The sequence below is a fragment of the Pongo abelii genome, chromosome 2 (genome assembly GCF_028885655.2).
Source record: "Pongo abelii isolate AG06213 chromosome 2, NHGRI_mPonAbe1-v2.0_pri, whole genome shotgun sequence".
Classification (NCBI taxonomy): domain Eukaryota; kingdom Metazoa; phylum Chordata; class Mammalia; order Primates; family Hominidae; genus Pongo; species Pongo abelii.
Window position 1 is genome coordinate 204,782,368 of NC_085928.1, and position 20,259 is coordinate 204,802,626.

The following is a 20,259-nucleotide window of genomic DNA, read 5'->3' on the forward strand; positions in this document are numbered from 1 at the left end:
TTGGTTTGGGAGTGATGCATCTGGGCAGAGGGGTGGGGTGTTAGACTCAGTCCATGCCCCTCATTTTGCAAGGCTGAAACTGAGGCCAAAGGGACTTGCTCAGGGTCACAGAGTTGCAGAAGAGCCCCCAGTCAAACTCAGAGGTCCTGAACCCCAGGCTGTCCTTTCAATTCCCCAGCCTTTGTTCCAGGTTTTATCCCCCACAGGGCTGCTCGTCCTCATCAGTGCACAGTAATCTGAGGCTCTGCAGGAGGGGGCCACCTTCTCTTTCATGCTGTGCTGTTGAGTGTGGACCACAAAACATGGAATACCTTGCCCAGGGTTTCTGTCCAGCTTTGCTGTGTATTTCAATCTTTTGAGCTTCAGTTTCCAACTCTGGGGAGAAGGGCTAACAAGAGTTAGGATATATGCATCAGGAGCTTTAAAATAGTCCTAGCCTTTAACCCAGCGATTTGATTTCTGGGGAATTATCTTGTAAAAGTGATTGAAAAAGCTTTATGCTCACAATGTTCATTGTGCACATAAGAAAAATGAATCTCCAAAACAGTATTCAAACTCACAAATAGAGTGTGATCCTAAACCAGTATTCAAACTCACAAACAGAGCATGATCCCAGCTGGGTTAAAAAAAAAAAAAAAAAAAAAAAAGAGGGAAGGAGGCTGGGTGCGGTGGCTTACGCCTGTAATCCCAGCACTTAGGGAGGCTGAGGCGGGCGGATCACCTGAGGTGAGGAGTTTGAGACCAGCCTGGCCAACATGGTGAAACCCCGTCTCTACTAAAAATACAAAAATTAGCCGGGCATGGGGGTGGATCCCTGTGATGGCAGCTACTCAGGAGGCTGAGGCAGGAGAATCACTTGAACCGGGAGGCGGAGGTTGCAGTGAGCTGAGATTGAGCCATTGCACTCCAGCCTGGGCTATAAGAGCAAGACTCTGTCTCAAATTAAAAAAAAAAAACAGAAGGAAGTAAATAAACAATACTCAGGGTTGCTTAGGTGATAGGTTTATAAATAATAGTTTCTTTATTCTTTTACTGTTTCAAAATGTTTTGCAGTGTATATACCATCATGCCTCACTTAACAATGGGAATATGTTCTGAGAAATGCATAGTTAGGCAATTTTATTGTTGTGTGAACATCGTAGAGTGTACGCAAACTTAGATGGCGTAGCCTATTACACACCTAGGCTCTATGGTATAGCTTATGGCTCCTAGTGTACAAATCTGTACAGCATGTTACTGTACTGAATACGGTAGGCAACTGTAGCACAATGGTAAGCATTTGTGTCTCTAAATATAGAAAAGGTACAGTAAAAATACAGTATAAAAGAAAATAAAATGTATACCTTGACAAGGTATAGATTTTAAAATGTGTACCTTGACAAGGTATAGATTTTAAAATGTGTACATAGTAAGTGCCCTGAACCTATATACGTGTACAGCACATTTACCATGAATGGAGCTTGCAGGATGGGAAGCTGCTCTGGGCGAGTCAGTGAGCGAGTGAGTGCGGAGTGGATGAGAAGGCCCAGGAGTTGCTGTATATGACTGTAGACCTTATAAACACAAGACACTTCGGGTACACTACATTTACTCAGAAATTTTATTTCTTCAAAATAAATTAATCTTAGCTTACTGTAAATTTTTTACTTCATAAATTTTTAACTTTTTAAACTTTTTGACTCTTTTGTATTATAATAACACGGAGCTTAAAACACAAATGTATTGCACCACTGTATACAAATATTTTCTTTCTTTTTTTTTTTTTTTTTTAGACAGAGTCTCTCTTTGTCACCCAGGCTGGAGTATAATGGCACAGTCTTGGCTCACTGTAACCTCCCACTCCTGGGTTCAAGTGATTCTCCTGCCTCAGCCTCCCCAGTGGCTGGGACTACAGGTGCATGCCACCACGCCCAGCTAATTTTTTTTGTATTTTTTTTTTTAGTAGAGACCGGGTTTCACCATGTTGTCCAGGCTGGTCTTGAACTCCTGACCTCATGATCCGTCCACCTTGGCCTCCCAAAGTTCTGGGACTACAGGCATGAGCCACCACGCCCGGCCCATATTTCCTTTCTTTATACCCTTACTCTATAAACTTTTTCTATTTATTTATTTTTATTGTATAAATTTTTTGTTAGAAAGACACAGACACACACATTAGCCGATGCCTGCACTGGGTCAGAATTCTGAATATGGCTACCTTCTACCTCTACGCCTCACCCTACCGGAAGCTCTTCAGGGGCAGTAATGTGAATGGAGCTCGTGTCTCCTATGATAATAGTGTCCTCCTCTGGAATACCTGCTGAAGGACCTACCTGAGGCTGTTTCACAGTTAAAAAAAATACGAGAAGTATACTCTAAAATAATGATAAAAGGTGTAGAGTAAAAATACTAGACGATAGGAAGTTTTTGGCTCCATTATAATTTTATGGGACCACTGTTGTTGATGGAGTCTGTCAATGACCAAGATGTTACCATGTGGCACGTGACTGCATATAAAGAAGGAAACATTTAAAATTCTAGCCTGTTTTACAGTGTTCTAAGCCAGTTTTTTCAACATCGATTATCAGATTAATTCTCACCACAGCCCCAGAGTTAGGTATGGACTTGAACTCCATGCCTCATTTTCAAATGAGGAGGCTGAGGAGAGGGAAGTGAAGAGACTGTTTCTACCTGGGAGTGGAGGGGCCAGCAAGGGACGGGGCTTCTGGCTGTGGTGACAGGGCTCCTGCCATCAACATGCCTGCCCTTTAAAGCACAATGTCAAGACTAACCAAGGATGGGGCAGGGCGAATTGTTAGGCAGCCTGAGACCTGTATGTGAGTGGGACAGACAGCAGAGGGGTTGCCTGGGGTTCCTGACCCCCCTTCCTCTGGCTAAAGCAGAGAAAGGGCTAGACACAGGCAGCATCCACAGAGAGGCTACATGGTGCCTGGACTTGGGCCTGTGGCTTTTTTTTTTTTTTTTTTTTTTTTTTTGAGACGGAGTTTTGCTCTTGTTGCCCAGGCTGGAGTGCAATGGTGCAATCTTGGCTCACTGCAACCTCCGCCTCCCGGGTTCAAGCAATTCTCCTGCCTCAGCCTCCCAACTAGCTAGAATTACAGGCACCTGCCACCATGCCTAGCTAATTTTTGTATTTTTAGTACAGACGGGGTTTCACCATATTGGCCAGGCTAGTCTCGAACCCCCGACCTCAGGTGATCTGCCTGCCTCGGCCTCCCAAAGTCCTGAGAGGCATGAGCCACAGTGCCCAGCTGGCCTGTGGCTTTTTAAAGCAGGGCTTGGTCCTTGAATTCATAAAGTGGGCACTGAGTTGCATCATCGGGGGGTTGGGGGTGGTGGGAGGAGGGTCAGGAGTGCCAGGAGCAGGTAGGATACCATTTCCAAATCATGCACCACCGAACAACCATTTTCCGGTCTAGAAAATAACAGCAGCTGGCCCTCGTCTGGCAGCCTCTTTCCCTGGGGTTGTGGTGCACCGAGGGTCAGAGAGCCTATCAAAGGTCCTTGGTGTTTCAGGCCGCCTTTGCTCCCCCTTCTCACTCATTCTACCCCTTTTTGGAAGCTCAGAGCTCCCCGAGACAGGAAAGCAGGCCTGGTGGCTCTGGGTTAAGAAGGCTCAGACAGAAGGTCCAAGCTGTCTCAGGAACTCACACAGAGGCTGGCAGGAGAGAAAAGACAGGCCACTTGGGCTCACAAGGTTGAGGGTCCAGGTATCAGGAAAGGGGAGGGAGCATGTGGCTTTGAACACACGCTTGAGTGGTGCCTCAGCATCTCACCCTGCCCAGGTAGCACCGTTTTGCAGTATCCCCTCCAGTATCTCTGGGTAAGGTCTGCATTGCCTGAGCCCTTTGTCAGAGTACCTCCAATGTATGGGCAGTGGCTATGTCATCAGTGCCCTGAAGGATAAAATGTCGCCTTGTGGTGAGCGTGGGAAGACAGCCCTAGCAAGAGGCGGAGGAGGCACAGGCCTTTCCTACATTTGGGTGTCTCACAGGGTCCGTCTGGCTGCAGTGTGGATGAGGAGTGTTGCAGGGAAGAAACCTCCCCTGGATGCCTGGCAGTGCAGGGTAACGGGAAGAGCTCTTGAGGGTGAGAGGCACCAGGATCCCCTGCATCATGGGGAGCTTATTTAAAAATGCAGATTATGGGCTGTCCTCTGAGATTCTGGTTCAGTAGTCTGGGGCGGGGCCTAAGCATCAGTGTTTAAACATGTTCTCTGGATGATGCTGATGCATGTGGTCTCTGGACCACACTTGGGGATCCCTTGACTAAAAGGTTAGCCTGACTTGCCCACAGCCAGATAGAACTACACAGGCTCCAGAATATGTCTTTGTACTGACACTGTCTCATCTCTGGTCCAGAAGCCCAATTAAGGCGCCCATATAATCCACCCCAAACAGGCATCTCCTCATTCTCCCAGATGCTGCTGAGATGTCTTTCTGGGAATTTCTGCATGTTCCCATGGGAAGGAGGATTTTATATCTTCTCAGTGTTCAGTTCTGGGGGACAAAGTACACATAAGTGCTTCTCATCCTAGGTTACCTGGAACTCTAGTACTCCACGGTGCTATAAGCAAGTCCTTGAACTATTCCAAAAACTCTTTATTTTTTTATTTTTGAGATGAAGTCTCACTCTATTGCCCAGGCTGAAGTGCAGTGGTGTGATCTGGGCTCACTGCAACCTCCACCTCCCAGGTTCAAGCGGTTCTCCTGCCTCAGCCTCCTGAGTAGCTGGGACTATAGGCGTGCGCCGCCACACCCAGCTAATTTTTGTATTTTTAGTACAGGCTGGGTTTCATCATGTTAGCCACTGGTCTTGAACTCCTGATCTCAAGTGATCCACCTGCCTTGGCCTCCCAAAGTGTTGGTATTACAGGTGTGAGCTACCATGCCTGACCCCCCAAAAACTCTTAACTATAATAAAACTGTAGGGCTAATGTTTACTTTGCTTTTGGTGCAAAACACATCCATTTAGTATGCTGACATTGGGCTGAATCCACTGCAGCGAACATGTATTAAGTACTCACTGTGGGTTAGGCAGGGCTGGCCTGGAGTTTACATGTTTTCATGTCACTGATTCATTAGCATATGGGTAAACAAGTTATTAATTAATGCACTCAAGCAGGCAATGTTGTCTGAAAGAAAGATTCCACAAAGGGAACAAAATAATGACACTTAAAAGGTTTGACTGGTGGAGAATGAGGTGGTGCTGGGTCCTCCTGCCTCCCACGGGATCCCAGCTTGCAGGGAACCTTGGGGACTGTGGGTCATGCGGAGTTGGGGGCGTTCCCCAGAGAGCGTCGCCATGGCCTGCAGGGAGCAGTTATCGAAGAGTCAGGTCAGGTGGGGGTTTGCTGGCACTACCTGTGTTTCTGTAGTGGTCATTGCCATGATAGTCCTTGCCATCACCCTGCGTCAGCCAGGCTGTGAGCTGGAGGCCTGCAGCCCCGAGGCCGACATGCTGGATTACCTGCTGAGCCTGGGCCAGATCAGCTGCCGAGATGCCCTGGAGGTCACCTGGTACCACGCAGCCAACAGCAAGAAAGCCACGACAGCTGCCCTGAACAGCAACATCACAGTCCTGGAGGCTGATGTCAATGTCGAAGGGCTCGGCACAGCTGACGAGACAGGAGCTCCCATCGTGGCACACCCTCCACCTATCTACGATGACAACGCACTGGAGCAGTGGCTGGATAGTGTGCTGGGCTCTTCCCAGAAGGGCATCAAACTGGACTTCAAGAACATCAAGGCCGTGGGCCCCTTCCTGGACCTCCTTGGTCGCTGACAGAGTGGGGCAAAGTCCGGTGGCCCATGTGGATCAACGCTGACATCTCAAAGGGCCCCGATATGCCCATCTCAGCTGAGGTCAGTGACACACAGTTCCTGGCCCTGGTCCAGGAGAAGTATCCCAAGGCCACCCTGTCTCCAGGCTGGACCGCCCTCTACGTGCCCATGTTCCCAAACAGGATGTACACCCGAGCCATGGTGGAGAAGATGCATGAGCTGGTGGGAGTGGTGCTCCAGAGGGTCACCTTCCCTGTGCAGTCTTCCACGGTGCGGGCCGCCCAGCCCCACTCCAGCCGGCTGCTGAGCCAATCTGAGAGGTACAGCCTGACGCTATGGCAGGCTGCCTCGGACCCCATGAGGCAGAGGATCTGCCCTACGTCCAGGATAACACTGCTGTCCACCACGTCTACTATGACATCTTTGAGCCTTTCCTGTTGCAGTACAAGCAGCTGGCCTCTACTTGGCAGGGTGCCGTGAGGCTTAGAGAGGATGGCTGTAGAGCTGTGGCCTACAGAAGGTGTTCCATGAATGGCAGCCACCTCACCTTGGCGATTTGGCGCCCCACAGTGAATGCCACATGGAAACAAATATACTACATGGGAGGCAGCCTGATCCCTCTTCTCCAGCTGTTCGAGGGTGATGGTCTTCTCGATGCTGCCCCAGGGGTACAGCAACGGGGTCACCCTCCCAGACACAGAAGGCATGATCCTGCTGAACAATGGCCTCGAGGGAACTGTGGCTGAGAACCCCGTGCCCACTGTTTGTGCTCCAAGTGGCAACATCCTGAGGCTGGAGTCCTGCCTGCAGCAGCTGGCCACACATCCCGGACACTGGAGCGTCCATTTGCAAATAGTGGAGCCCGCAGCCCTCCGGCCGTCCCTGGCCTTGCTGGCATGCCTCTCCAGCCTTGGCCTCTTGCATCGGCCTGTGTGGATGGGGGCCAAAATCTCCCACGGGAGTTTTTCAGTCCCTGGTCACTTGGCTGGCAGACAGCTGCTTACAGCTGTGGCTGAGGTCTTCCGCCATGTGACCGTGGCACCAGGCTGGACTCAGGAGGCACTGGGCAGTGGCTACAGGGAACAGCTGCTCACAGATATGCTAGAGCTGTGCCAGGGGCTCAGCTTCCAGATGCAGGCCAGGCCACGGGGCCACAGCACGGCTGGAGCTGTTGCCAGGCTGCTGGCATCCTCTCCTGGGGCTACTGTCACAGTGGAGCACAGCCCAGCTGGGGGCAACTATGCCTCTGAGAGGACAGCACTGCTGGGAGCCAGGGCTGTAGACAGGACCCGAATCTACTACAGGCTGCCCCAGGGGTACCACAAGGACTTGCTGGCCAATGTTGGCAGAAACTGAGCACCCAGGGGTGGTGGGCCAGCGGACCCCAGGGTGGAGTCTTCCCACGGGGAGACAGGAAGAAATAAAGGCCTTTGCCTTTCTCCAGGCAAAACAAAACAAAAAAGAAAGGTTTGAAACCCTGGTCTGGATATCTAGCTTATTGTGTGTGGTCAATAGAAGCTTTTTAATAAATGAAAAATGTTTTACTCACCTTTTCACTCCTTTGCTAGAAAAGACAGCTTGGAGTTTCCAAGAGAACAGTCTGTGCCCTGGCTATGTTTCAGAAATGTTCATTCTATTCAGTCCAGCTGCAGGGAAAAGGATTGTTGCTAGAAGAAAGGGCCTACTTTACACAGCTGTATCTAGGGAAGGCTGAGGGTTGCTCCCCATGGCCCTCTGGTTCTCCCCCTGACTGTTTTATGGTCAGGCCCATGTGCAGCTTCTGGGATCCCTAGTGATGCCTGATATATGGTGAGCTTAAGTGGCTACATTTAAGGCTTCAGATATTAGCAGAGGACTCTTGCACTGTCTGAAGACGAGCAGTTGATGTATTCCATGTGCTGGAGTCTGCCAGCCCATTAGAATTTAATTAAGCACATTCTTTCCTGACAGCCTTCTGGTGCTCAGGAGCAAGATGCTTTTGGCTTTGTGGTTGCATTTGGAACTCATTCTTTCTCCTTTTTTTCTGGAAGCTCTCAGCATCTCCTCTGCCTTCAGAGAACCCGTGGTGGTGTGTATCAGAATCACTCCTGGAGATTTTGATTCACTTGGTCTGGGACAGCCATCTTCCTTTTAATAATCCTCCATAGGTGACTCTGAATTGCTCTGAGGCCTGAGAACTGCTGACCTCTGTAGGTTAATGATCCTCAAGCCAACACCTCCACTCCAGACCTCCCGAGCTTCAGACATATGCAACCTTCTGTCTTTTGGGCAGCTCCACCTGGAATGTCTAAGAGGCACCTCAAGCTCGAAGTAGATGTCCTATAAGTTTTGGAATCCCTCACCTGCTCTATTCAATTCATTCTATTTATTTATTCTTTCTTCCAAAATATCTCTTAATTCTCTCACCTCCTAAGGAAAATTCTGCCTTTTGTAAACAAGGTCTAGTTGTCACTGGATGGAGAAGCTGTTTCTCTGATTCACCTGATTTCCCTTTTACTTGAGAATTTCTCCCTAACCATTGCTCCCATCTCATAAATAATTTATAATAACTTCGGTAGGGGCCTGTGATTTCTCCTGCATGCATGCATGCTTCTTCCTTTAGTTTCCTCTAGCACAGATGAGGCTGGAAAACCTGACTGGATTTGTCCCACTGGAGACTCGGTGATAAGTGAAGGGAGACCAACACAGGGTGTACTGTGACCCAGGATACCTGGCATTCAGCACCTTTCCCTTTGAAGCCTGAAGGGCCTGCCTCACCTGAACTCCCCCTGGCATCCCTATGGCGGGTACTATCTTGGCACTTGCCAAGTTGAGTGTGTGCCCAGAACAGGTCTTTACCCAGAACAGCTGGAGCAAGCTCCTCTCCCTGCTTCCCCGCTTCATTTCTGCTTCTTGTCAAAGCATCCATCTGGTTCTCAAATGGCTGGTGTTGGATATAACCACTCCCTTCAGAGGAGACCATGCCTATTCCAGGGCCAGGGTTGCATAAGGTTCAGCACTGCAACCAAACCAAAATATGACATAGTGACCCCGATTTTAATGATGAACTCACATTACACCCCCTGGCCATGCCATTGCCGCTGCCTTAGTTCCAGGCTTCAGTAGCTCTTGCCAACCAGTAGCAGAAGGCTCCCCTCCTATCTTGGACCACAGCCAGTCTTCCCACAGTAGCTGGACCCACAATCCTAAAACTACAGAATATCACCATTTAGCAGTTCTCAAACTATTTGGTCTTAGGATTCTTTTACGCGATAAAAAATTACTGACGAGGTGGGCGGATCATGAGGTCAGGAGATGGAGACCATCCTGGCTAACACAGTGAAACCCCATCTCTACTAAAATACAAAAAATTAGCTGGGTGTGGTGGCATGTGCCTGTAGTCCCAGGTGCTCAGGAGGCTGAGGCAGGAGAATCGCTTGAACCTAGGAGGCCGAGGTTGCAGTAAGCCGAGATCGCACCACTGCATTCCAGCCTGGGCGACAGAGCAACACTCCGTCAAAAAAAAAAAAAAAAAATTACAGAAAACCCCAAAAATATTTTGTTTGTGTGACTTATATCTGTCTGTATTTACTATATAAATTAAAACACAGAAATTTAACAAATGTTAACTTACTAATTCATTTAAAAATAGCAATAATAAACTCATTACATGTCAATATAAATAACACATTTTAACTAAAAAGTAATCATATTTCCTAACACAAGAAACAATTGCTTATAAGAGTGACATAGTTTTATATCTTTGCAAATCTCTTTAATGCTTGAATCAATAGATTAAGCCAGTGACTCATCGCTGTTCCTGCATCCAATCAGTTGTGCCACGTTGTTTTGGCCAGTGTGTGAGAAAAATCTGGCCTTATATAGACATGCAGTTGAAAAGGAGAGGAGTATTTTAATATTCTTCTTGACAATTATGGGTTTTTTGTGGGTTTTTTTTTTTTTTTTTTTTTTGAGATGGAGTCTTGCTGTGTTGCCCAGGCTGGAGTGCAGTGGCGTGATCTTGGCTCACTGCAACCTCTGCCTCCTGGTCAAGTGATTTCCAGCTAATTTTTGTATTTTTAGTAGAGATGGTGTTTCACCCTGTTGGCCAGGCTGGTCTCAAACTCCTGACCTCAAGTGATCCACTTGCCTCAGTCTCCCAAAGTGCTGGGATTACAGGTGTGAGCCACCTCGCCGGGCCAGGTGGTTTTTTTTTTTTTTTTTTGGATTCTATACCCAAACTCAAGAAGTGATAGTTTCTTAAAGATTTATTACAATATGGAATCTGAAACTATATCAATAAACTTCTTGTACTATCTCACATTAAAATCCATCCATTTCTCCTGTACTTTGAACGTGTCTTTTGCTTGCACATGGTTGCCTAACATTAGATGTTGATCATTTGAAAAATATTGGTTCACTGTGTGATATACATTTTCTAAATGTTGGCATTTTTACTATCCAATATTTAGATAGCACAATTCATTAGTATTACCATTGGAATATCATTGGAAAACTCCTTAAGTATTATTGAGAAGCTGTCAAGCTCACAGTGGTAAACACAAGTTTTCCAAAATTCTGATTCTCATTGGAAAGCTCGGATTTTATTATTGGCAACAAATACCATCAGCTGTTTTCCTTGAAGAAACAGTCTCAGGAGATCCATTTTTGAGAAAACATCTGCCAAAACCCCAATCTGAATATCCTTAATTTGTGCGGCAGTCGTTTCTCTTAAGTAAAAATGTATCTTCTGAAAAAAAAAGTGATTAGTTCACTTAACTGAAGCAGTCACACAAGTCATTTTTCCTTGAGACAATCATTGTACATCGATGTGTGGCAGAGCGGTACTTCTAGTGGTACTTACCAGTCCACACAGAATGTTAAAACAAGGTGTTACGCAAGGGTTGAGATTTCATAACGTTAATAACTGCTACTCTTTCATCATAGACAAGCTTATGTGTGGCTTTTTAAATAATTTATTTTTTGCCATGAGTGTGTGGTGGTGGAGAATATGACAGCTGTCAGTACAGTGTAGTGTCACTATCTTGATCTGTGCTGAGGGGACAGCAGTTTTACTCCCTGCTGCTTACGCACCATTATTACAAACGTCAGCATAGGGAGAAAAGGCAAATAACACCTTCATCTCATTATGAAAAGTTTGACCTCATGGAACCCCCACCACAGGGTCCTCTTGGGAATCCCAGGGATCCAGAGTGCACATTTTGAGAACTTTCCATGTTTCCCCAGTTCCAATAGGCTAAAAAAAAGGCTAGACCAGTGGTGGCATTTCATGAACCCCAATCTTCTTCCTATTCTTCTGCTGGCACTGTCCATAAAAATGTGATATGTAAGGAGGAGTAGCTGGGAGCCTGAGTCCTGTCTGTGGGGGAGAACTTCAGGAGTTGCCAGCAAGCCCAGCTGTAATTGAAACATCTCAGGGAGGCTGCTGGGGGGTGGGGGTTGACATCAGTCAGGTGGCACTCAGCCCTAGGGCACTCAAGGCTTCAGCAGTTTTGTGGAAAGTCTGGTGTGTGCTTTGCTGGAATCCTGAGGCTGTGGGAGTTGCCAGTTCCAGCAATGACCTCATTACAACTGAGTGATTGAATAAGGCAGGCACCTTTCAAGGAGATCGGCAGGTTAGAGTGACTGTCAATTAAAACGCAGAGCAGCATCTGCAGCAGGTGAGAAAGGAGTGTGATTTGGCTTTTGCAGAAAGGGAAATGGCATTTACAGAGGTAAAGTGAATTGGCGACAGTCGTGGAGGGAACCGGCTTCTAAGATCTAGATTCAGAGACTTTTAGGGCTAAAAGAGAACTTAGATGTCAACCAGACAAATTGAGTTGGAAGGAGTGGCAAGATTGCTGAGGACTCCAGCAGAGCTGCTTCGGCACATAAGTCAGCCAGACAGCCCAGCCGGTTCCTGTCCCACCTCACCAAGGTGGCACTGTACCCCTCTTTCTCCCATCTCCCAGCGGGACAGCCTCCTATAAAGGAGGCCAACTACTCCATGTATCTTTGGTCTGGTGACGTTTTCAGAGGGAGCTTGGCCAGAAGACTCCCAAGTCATAGAGAATTAATCAGGTGGGACAAGAGTTTTTAATCCCCACTTCACAGATGTGGAAAATGAGCTCCAGAGAGAATACGTGACTCCAAGATCACATTAGTAAGTGGCAGAGGACGAACTTGAACTCAGGTCTTGAGGCTCATGGTTCCACTGAGATGCGATGGTGTAGAGAGGAGAGTTCAGGATCTGAAGACAGAAAAGCAGGATTTTTAGTTCCTTTGATATTTAATAGCTGGGTGACTTTTGGTCAAGCCATTTTATTTCTCTGAATCTCGGTGTCCTCATTTACAAAATGAGCATAATATACATCATCTATCCTAAGCTCATTCACAGGGTTGCTTTAGAGCATCAAATTACATGGTTTTTATAAATATGCCTTATATACTGTGAATCTCTTTAACAAGTTTGAGGGGGCTCACACGCCCAGATAATTAACCATGCCAGCCCTATAAAGTGGGGTCATTCTTTTGCCCACAAGGATGATATAGACCCCTGGACTGGCATTGCCTTCCTTAACTAAGGCCCTAAGAATCCCAGCATTTGGAAAATGTGAATCAAGAGTTCCCAGAGGCTGCAAGCAGGGCCTGATAATGGATGGGAATGGACACTGTTATTTATACCAGCTCCCTTCACTTTTCAGGAGATCTGGGGGAATGGGGACAGCTCTGGGTGTGATGTTCCCAGTGTGGCTTTGGCGCAAGGCTCCACAATTCTTTGTCCCCCGGCTTTTGCACCACTCCAAGCTGTGACACTCTGACTGCTGTTCAAGCAGCACCGTTGTGCACTATCCTGCCTGGCAAAGTGGTCAGGCGCACATTTTCAGGGGCCCTCTAAGGAAGGAAACTGAGGTGCTGGTATTTGAATGTGGTTCTCAGATACTTGCAAAGAGCATTCTAATGGCTGCTTCACTCTGCTTTCTCCAAGGCCGTCTCTTATGGAGAGGCCATCTAGGTACAGCAGTTAGGAGCCTGAGCTCCAAAGCCTGAGCGCCAAAGCTTCTGAGCTGGAATCCTTCCTTCTACTTCTCTCTGTGCCCCCTATTTCTTACCCTTACAGTGGGGTTGATCACAGCACCTACCTGAGAGCATTCTTGTGGCAAATCAATGAATTTGAATGCATATGAAAACAGGACCAGCCGGGTGTGGTGGCTCACGCCTGTAATCCCAGCACTTTGGGAGGCCAAGGCGGGTGGATCACCTGAGGTCAGGAGTTCGAGACCAGCTGGGCCAACATAGTGAAACCCTGTCTCTACTAAAAATACAAAAATTAGCCAGAAGTGGTGGTGTGCACCAGTAATCCTAGCTACTCGGGAGGCTGAGGCACGAGAATCACTTGAACCTGGGAGGTAGAGGTTGCAGGGAGCCGAGATCGAGCCACTGCACTGCAGCTAGGGTGACAAAGCGAGACTCCATCTCAAAAAAAAAAAAAAAAAAAAAGAAGGAAGCCAGACCACACACCATCAGTGTCTTCACAGGCCCCTTGGGATATCATTCATGATAAATGTTTTATTTATTTATTTATTTGAGATGGCATCTCACTCTGCCGCCCAGGCTGGAGTGCAGTGGTGTGATCTCTGCCCACTGCAACCTGTGCTTCCTGGGTTCATGTGATTCTGCTGTCTCAGTCTCCCAAGTAGCTGGGATTACAGGTAGGTGCCACCACACCCAGTGAATTTTTTTTGTATTTTTTAGTAGAGATGGGGTTTCACCATGTTAGGCAGGCTGGTCTAGAACTCTTGACCTCAGGTGATCTGACTGCTTCAGCCTCCCAAAGTGCTGGGATTACAGGCGTGACCCACCAAGCCCGGCCAGGAAGGACCTGTTTCTAAGACCCACTTTAGAGGAGGGGAGACTCCTCTGGGCTGTGGGGGTAGGAGTTGGACCATAGGCCAGAGCATCTTGGCTTCTCAGGAAAGAACATGGGAGAAAGTTAACATGTTGCCCATGCAGTCTTCCTTGACCCTCTGATTTTTCATCTTTTCCTGAGAGGCCTGGATTTATTTTATTTTATTTTATTTTTATTTTTTGAGACAGAGTCTCGCCATGTTGCCCAGGCTGGAGTGCAATGGTGCCATCTTGGCTCACTGCAATCTCCACCTCCTGGGTTCAGGCGATTCTCCTGTCTCAGCCTCCTGAGTAGCTGGGATTACAGGTGTGTGCCACCACGCCTGGCTAATTTTTGTATTTTTAGTAGAGTCGGGGTTTCACCATGTTGGCCAGGCTGGTCTCGAACTCCTGACCTCAAGTGATCCACCGGCCTCGGCCTCCCAAAGTGCTGGGATTACAGGCATGAGCCACCACGCCCGGCCCTGGATTTATATTTTTGACATATGTGGTGAGTTGCTTGAATGAATTATGCTTCGCTTGAGTCTTAATCATGTAGTAAAATTGACTTCCTCTTTGAGGTGATGTCAAAGAGTATAGGACGAAGATGGGGAGCGTTCCAGTGCTACTCTGTTTGGGAAGGAGAGGAAGAAATGCTATTTTCAAAACTAGAAAGTCTTCTCTAAGTTGGCATGATCTAAGTGTATGTTCTCATCTTTTACGTGCCTCTAGGCTTAGAAGCAAACAAAAATAAAGATGTTATCGCCAGTTCTTTGTTGCCCTTTCAAAAAGTATCACTGGCTGGGTTTGGGATGATATCATGAAGCCTCTTAGATCTTAATTTTGTTTTCTTTTTGCTTAGTTTTTTTTTTTCATTAAAAAGATGATTAAGGAAACATCCTCTATATGATATGCCTATATAAGCTTCCCTTTCAGTAAGGCTTTTGTACCAATTTAAAACATTTAATAGAAGCCAATAGCAGTGGATGTATGGGGCTGAAATTGATCTAATGCTGTGCTATTTAATTTGATTATAGGTTAGATCTCATTACTGAAGGTTCAGCTTTGGCCTAGATTTCTTAGAACAGAAAAGATTTTGGACTCCAGACACTGGCCCACTCATATGAAGCAGTACGCAATTCAGTGTTATTAAAGTGCAGGACCGCAAGACCATGGAGGCCTTTGTTATTTCAAATCCATTTAGGAATAAGGCGAGGGAAAAGGAAGGAAAGAGGAACGGAGGAAAGAAGAAAGGAGGAAAAGTTGGAAGAAAGGAAGGAAGGAGAGATTCTAGTGAATTTCTGTAGAATTTTTTTTTTTTTTTTGGAGATGGAGTCTCGCTCTGTATCCCAGGCTGGAGTGCAGTGGCGCGATCTCGGCTCATTGCAAGCTCCCCCTCCCGGGTTCACGACATTCTCCCGCGTCAGCCTCCCGAGTAGCTGGGACTACAGGCGCCCAGTAGAGACGGGGTTTCACCATGTTAGCCAGGATGGTCTTGATCTCCTGACCTTGTGATCCACCCACCTCGGCCTCCCCAAGTGCTGGGATTACATGCGTGAGCCACTGCGCCCGGCCAGAATTTATTTTTAAGGGCTTAACATACTGAACACTTTCTAGTATTCTCTGAAGGGAAGATTCTGGAAAATAAAATTAAGAAATGCTTCACTGAAACAAAGCCTCTTCAGGAATTCATCATGAATTTTTCTACCATCAATTTCCCCTTCTTTCTCTTGAGACAGTCTGTCACCTCATTGGCCCACACTTTGGTCCTGCAAATCCTGCTCCAAGGTCTCAAAGAAAAGTTTCCATTGAGCGATTGGCTCTCAGAGTTCTTACACTGCACGCTTAGGTTTCTTTATTATTTTTTTAAAAAAATTGATGCATAATATATCACATATACACCATGGAATACTACTTAGCCATAAAAACAAGAAATAACATCTTTTGCAGCAACTGGGATGGACCTGGAGGCCACAATATCCTAAGTGAAGTAACTCAGGAATGGAAAACCAAATACCATGTGTTCTCACTTATCAGTGAGAGCTAAGCTAAGCTATGGGTACACACAGACATACAGAGTGGTATAATGAATTTTGGAGACTCAGATGCGGGAAGGGAGGGAGGTGAGGGATAAAAACCTACATATTGGGGCCGGGCGCAGTGGCTCAAGCCTGTAATCCCAGCATTTTGGGATGCCGAGGTGGTTGGATCCCCTGAGGTCAGGAGCTCGAGACCAGCCTGGCCAACATAGTGAAATCCCGTCTCTACTAAAAATACAAAAAATTAGTTTGGCATGGTGGCAGGCGCCTGTAATCCCAGCTACTCAGGAGGCTAAGGAGGAGAATCGCTTGACCCTGGGAGGTGGAGGTTGCAGTGAGCCGACATTGTGCCATTGCACTCCAGCCTGGGCAACAAGAGCGAAACTCCATCTCAAACAAACAAACAAACAAAACAACAACAACAACAAAAACAAACCACAAAACAAACAAAAAAAACCCTACATATTGGGTACAGTGTACACTACTCAGGTGATGGGTGCACTGAAATCTCAGCCTTCACAATTATACAATTCATCCATGGAACCAAAAACCACTTGTACCCCTAAAGCTATTGAAATAAAAAAAATAAAATTGATGCATAATAGGTATACATATTTTTGGGGTACCTTTGATAATTTGGTATATTGACATAGTGTGTAAACATCAAATCCGGGTGATTCGGATATCCACCACCTTAAATATTTGCCTTTTCTTTATGCTATAATCATTCAAATTATTCCTATCTAACTAACTATTTTGGAATGTACAATAGATTATTGTAAACTATAGTCATCCTGCTGATCTATCCAACACTAGGTCTTATTTCTTTGATCTAATTGTATATTTGAACCGATTAATCAACCTCTGTCCATCCTCTCAGGGCTTTCTTTAAACATAGATCAAAGAAAAAAAATTTGAATTGGGGGCTAACCCTCTGTTTTTCTACAAAACCAGAAACTTTACGCTGTCTTCACACTTTCGCAACTTCCTTTTATTGGCATAATTTGAGCAAGTGTGTGTGTGAATGCCACTCTTGCCAATTATTTCTGCACCACTGGAGAGATGTGAAAGTATTTGCTCTTGCTGAGATGCAACGAGGGGTCGGGTCCGAGCTAACATGACTGCTCATTTCTATTTCACCTTGCAGAGAAGGTTCTCTCAAGAGCACTTAAAAACAATAGCCTTGCTGGGACAAAGTGAAAAACAGTGTGAGAGCCTAGGACGTGTACACTGGAGAAAGACACAACGGGACACGAGAGCTGTCCCAGATATCCGAAGGGGGCTACCTGGGGAAGGAAGCAGATTCGCTCTGTGCAGCCCAAAGAGGTGGAACTGGGCTGGGAGGGAGGATGTGGGTCTAAGGAAAGTGCCCCACAGACGCCGCTGTCTAAGAGCAGTGCCGTTAGCTCCCCATCGGTGGGGTTGTTGCAGCCGAGGCTGGGGGGGCTAGTTGGCAGCCATGCTGCAGGAGGGGATACCAGCCTTGGGGGAGAGCTGTCTGTTAGCTCCTCACTTCTCGGGTCTTGCCCAGCCCTGCCTTCATAAACACTAGAAGAATCCTCCTTGTGAGTGGGATGTTGCACCCAGGAATGTTGTGGTAGGGCTAGGAGAGGACAGGGAGAGTCAGCTGGGGCCTTGCCAAGAGCCCAGGAGGGGAGGTCCTGGGCCAGGTGGATAGCAGCTCCCTCAGCCTCAGAACTCAGAGGCTGGCTCAGAGCCAACACCGTTCTGCCCAGTTGTCAATGAAGACTTTCACTCTTAAGCGGACTGAAGGGCAAAACCTAAAGGATTTTTCCAACAGTTGTACTCTAATTGCGGAAACCAAAGGAAAGAGTCATGGGTTCTGACGAAAGGTCAGCTTTTGGGAGGAGAAGGCATTGAACCTTGATGAGTGGGAAGTTTAACTTCTGGGAAAGTTAAACTGAAATTCATCTGACCCACATTATGCTCTTGGCTATCTTTCCTTTTAGCCTATGCAACCCAATTTAGTCCGCTTACCTCCCGTCTTGGTCAGGGCCTGGGGTGGGACTAGAGTTGGGGTGAGGTGGGACCACAGTGAATCAGACCCAGCCTCTGCCCACCAGGACCTGTAGTCTGGTCATTGATAATCCAGTAGAAGGCAGTAAATTGTGAGTGCCATAGAAAAGGCACCTTGTTGGGGGCTCGCAGGACAGACCATCACACCTGGCTGGGGATCAGGAATGCTTCATGGGGCAGTTCCTCTTTGAGATGTGTGCTGAGGGATGGGCAGGGCTTTTGAGTGAAGGAAGGAGGGTAGATGTGAGTCTCTATTATATAATTCTCCGGCAAAAATATTCTAGTTTCTCTCCCTTAGTGGGTAGATTGGTGGGAAGATAAGGTTGGTTTTGGTAGGCTTTGTCTCTTTCAGATATCCGATACCCACTCCTCACCTTAAAAGATATCTGTGTCTGTAACTGTCCTCCTCAGGTCCAGAACCAAACTCATCTGTCAATGGGCTCCATGGATAGGGACCAGCAGGGGAGTTAACGGCCCTGGAGACAGAAGGGGCAGGAGGTCAGGGGTCAGGGGTCAGGGCTTCGGGGCAGCCAAGGGGCACTGGGAGGAAAGAGACTGCAGAGAGACCGAAAGGTAACTCATCACGTGACAAAGACTTATTGTTATTACTGATAATTTGCAGCAGGCACTGTGTTGGGAACTGGCTATCCTAAGATGAAGATAACAAGGCGTCTGCCCCAGGAACCCCCCGCACGGAGGTGGCTGTGTCGGCAATAGTGGCGTCACAGTAGGTAAGTGCAGCGAGCAAAACAGGCCACAGAAGTGTGCACTGGTCCACGGTGACCCCAAGGAGGACATGATCCCCCTTGTCTGGGAGGTAAGGACAGCAGGCAGCCCACCTGCAGCTGGGAGTGGTGATGGGAGAAGCTGCCGGGCTGGCTTCTTGCAGGTCGGCTCTTAGAGTTGGGCCTGTTTGGCCAATTAAATGGTCTAACCTCTCCCTTAAATTCAAGAACTTTCGCCATGAATTCTCAGTCCTGTGCTCACCCAGCCTCTGCCGCCTCTTTTCCTGTTGGGTGGCTGTGGTCGCCACAGGTTCTGCCTCATTTTAGAGACCGAGTCAGCCTTCTGGACTCCCCACTTGCTGGGTAAAACGCAAGTAACATGTGAGAGCCGCGCTCCTCAGGCCCCACCCGCTGTGGACGATTGATTTCTAAGTAGAGGAAGCCCGCCCTCCTCAGGCCCCACCCCTTGTAGATGATTGATTTCTAAAGTAACAAGTGAGAGCCGCGCTCCTCAGGCCCCACCCCTTGTGGATGATTGATTTCTAAGCAGGGGAAGCCCGCCCTCCTCAGGCCCCACCCCTTGTAGATGATTGATTTCTAAAGTAACGAGTGAGAGCCGCGCTCCTCAGGCCCCACCCCTTGTGGATGATTGATTTCTAAGCAGGGGAAGCCCGCGCTCCTCAGGCCCCACCCCCTGTAGATGATTGATTTCTAAGCAGCAGCCCCAGGTTCTAAGCGCGGCAGCCCCAGGTTAGACACGCGTCTATTTGATGCAGATCTACACACACAGTCTCCACCTTCTTTTGTGGCTTGGTAGAAGCCCCAGCTTTTTAACTTGTTAAGCACAGCTCTTACCTCTGTAGGACTGCAGGCAGGACAGTCCTCTTCCCGGGCTCACCGCAACATTCAGTAGCTGCTTTGAAGGAACAGAATAAGGTTGCCACATGCCAGTTTGTCCTCCGGTCACTTCAGGGTTCCACTCACCGTGGGTTCAGGGCTTCTTTGATTCTTTGTTTCCTTTAGTTTTCATTCTCTCCTCTTCAGAACAAGAGTAGATGCTTCGGTGTATGCAAATATCACAGTTCCAGGTAACTTGAAGGAGCAGTTTGGATTTAGGTATTCATTCTTACTTTTATGTGACCGTAGATATAATCTCTTTATGCAAATAAGACTTACTATTTTAAAAGCAATAACCATGCACTGCTTCAGATGACATCGTTTACATTTTTATTTTTGCAATAAGAACATATTTAGGCAACAGAATCAATGCTACTTTTTGAGAGGTATTTTCTAATTTCTAATGTTGATGGGTTCAAAGACTTGCTATGAGTACACAGGTCACAGACACCACCTCATGCAAAGCAGAAAGGAAATAAATCAAGGAATGAGAACGAGCGCCAACACCATTCTTTCTTTCTTTTTTTTTTTGAGACAGAGTCTTACTCTGTTGCCCAGGCTGGAGTGAAGTGGTGCGATCTAGGCTCACTGCAACCTCTGCCTCGCGGGTTCACACCATTCTCCTGCCTCAGCCTCCCGAGTAGCTGGGACTACAGGCGCCCGCCACCACGCCCGGCTAATTTTTTGTATTGTTAGTAGAGACAGGGTTTCATCGTGTTGGCCAGGATGGTCTCGATCTCCTGACCTTGTGATCCGCCTGATCTTGTGACCTCCTGACCTCGTGATCTGCCTGCCTCAGCCTCCCAAAGTGCTGGGATTACAGGCATGAGCCACCGCACCTGGCCGAGCCAACACCATTCTGCCCAGTTGTCAATTAAGACTTTCACTCTTAAGCAGAGTGAAGGGCAAAAC

General features: G+C 47.4%; 1 long non-coding RNA gene and 1 pseudogene across 1 annotated transcript; one reads left to right on the top strand and one right to left on the bottom strand.

Moving 5' to 3' along the window:
* Positions 1-4,895: 4,895 nt before the first annotated feature.
* Positions 4,896-7,224, top strand: LOC100458143 (protein FAM151A-like; annotated as a pseudogene).
* Positions 7,225-10,344: 3,120 nt separating this feature from the next.
* LOC129058284 (uncharacterized) lies at positions 10,345-19,134 on the bottom strand. Its single transcript, XR_008523361.2, has 2 exons — positions 18,100-19,134; positions 10,345-12,012 (listed from the first exon to the last, which is right to left on the bottom strand). It is a non-coding gene; the product is annotated as an uncharacterized LOC129058284 (long non-coding RNA).
* Positions 19,135-20,259: the final 1,125 nt, after the last annotated feature.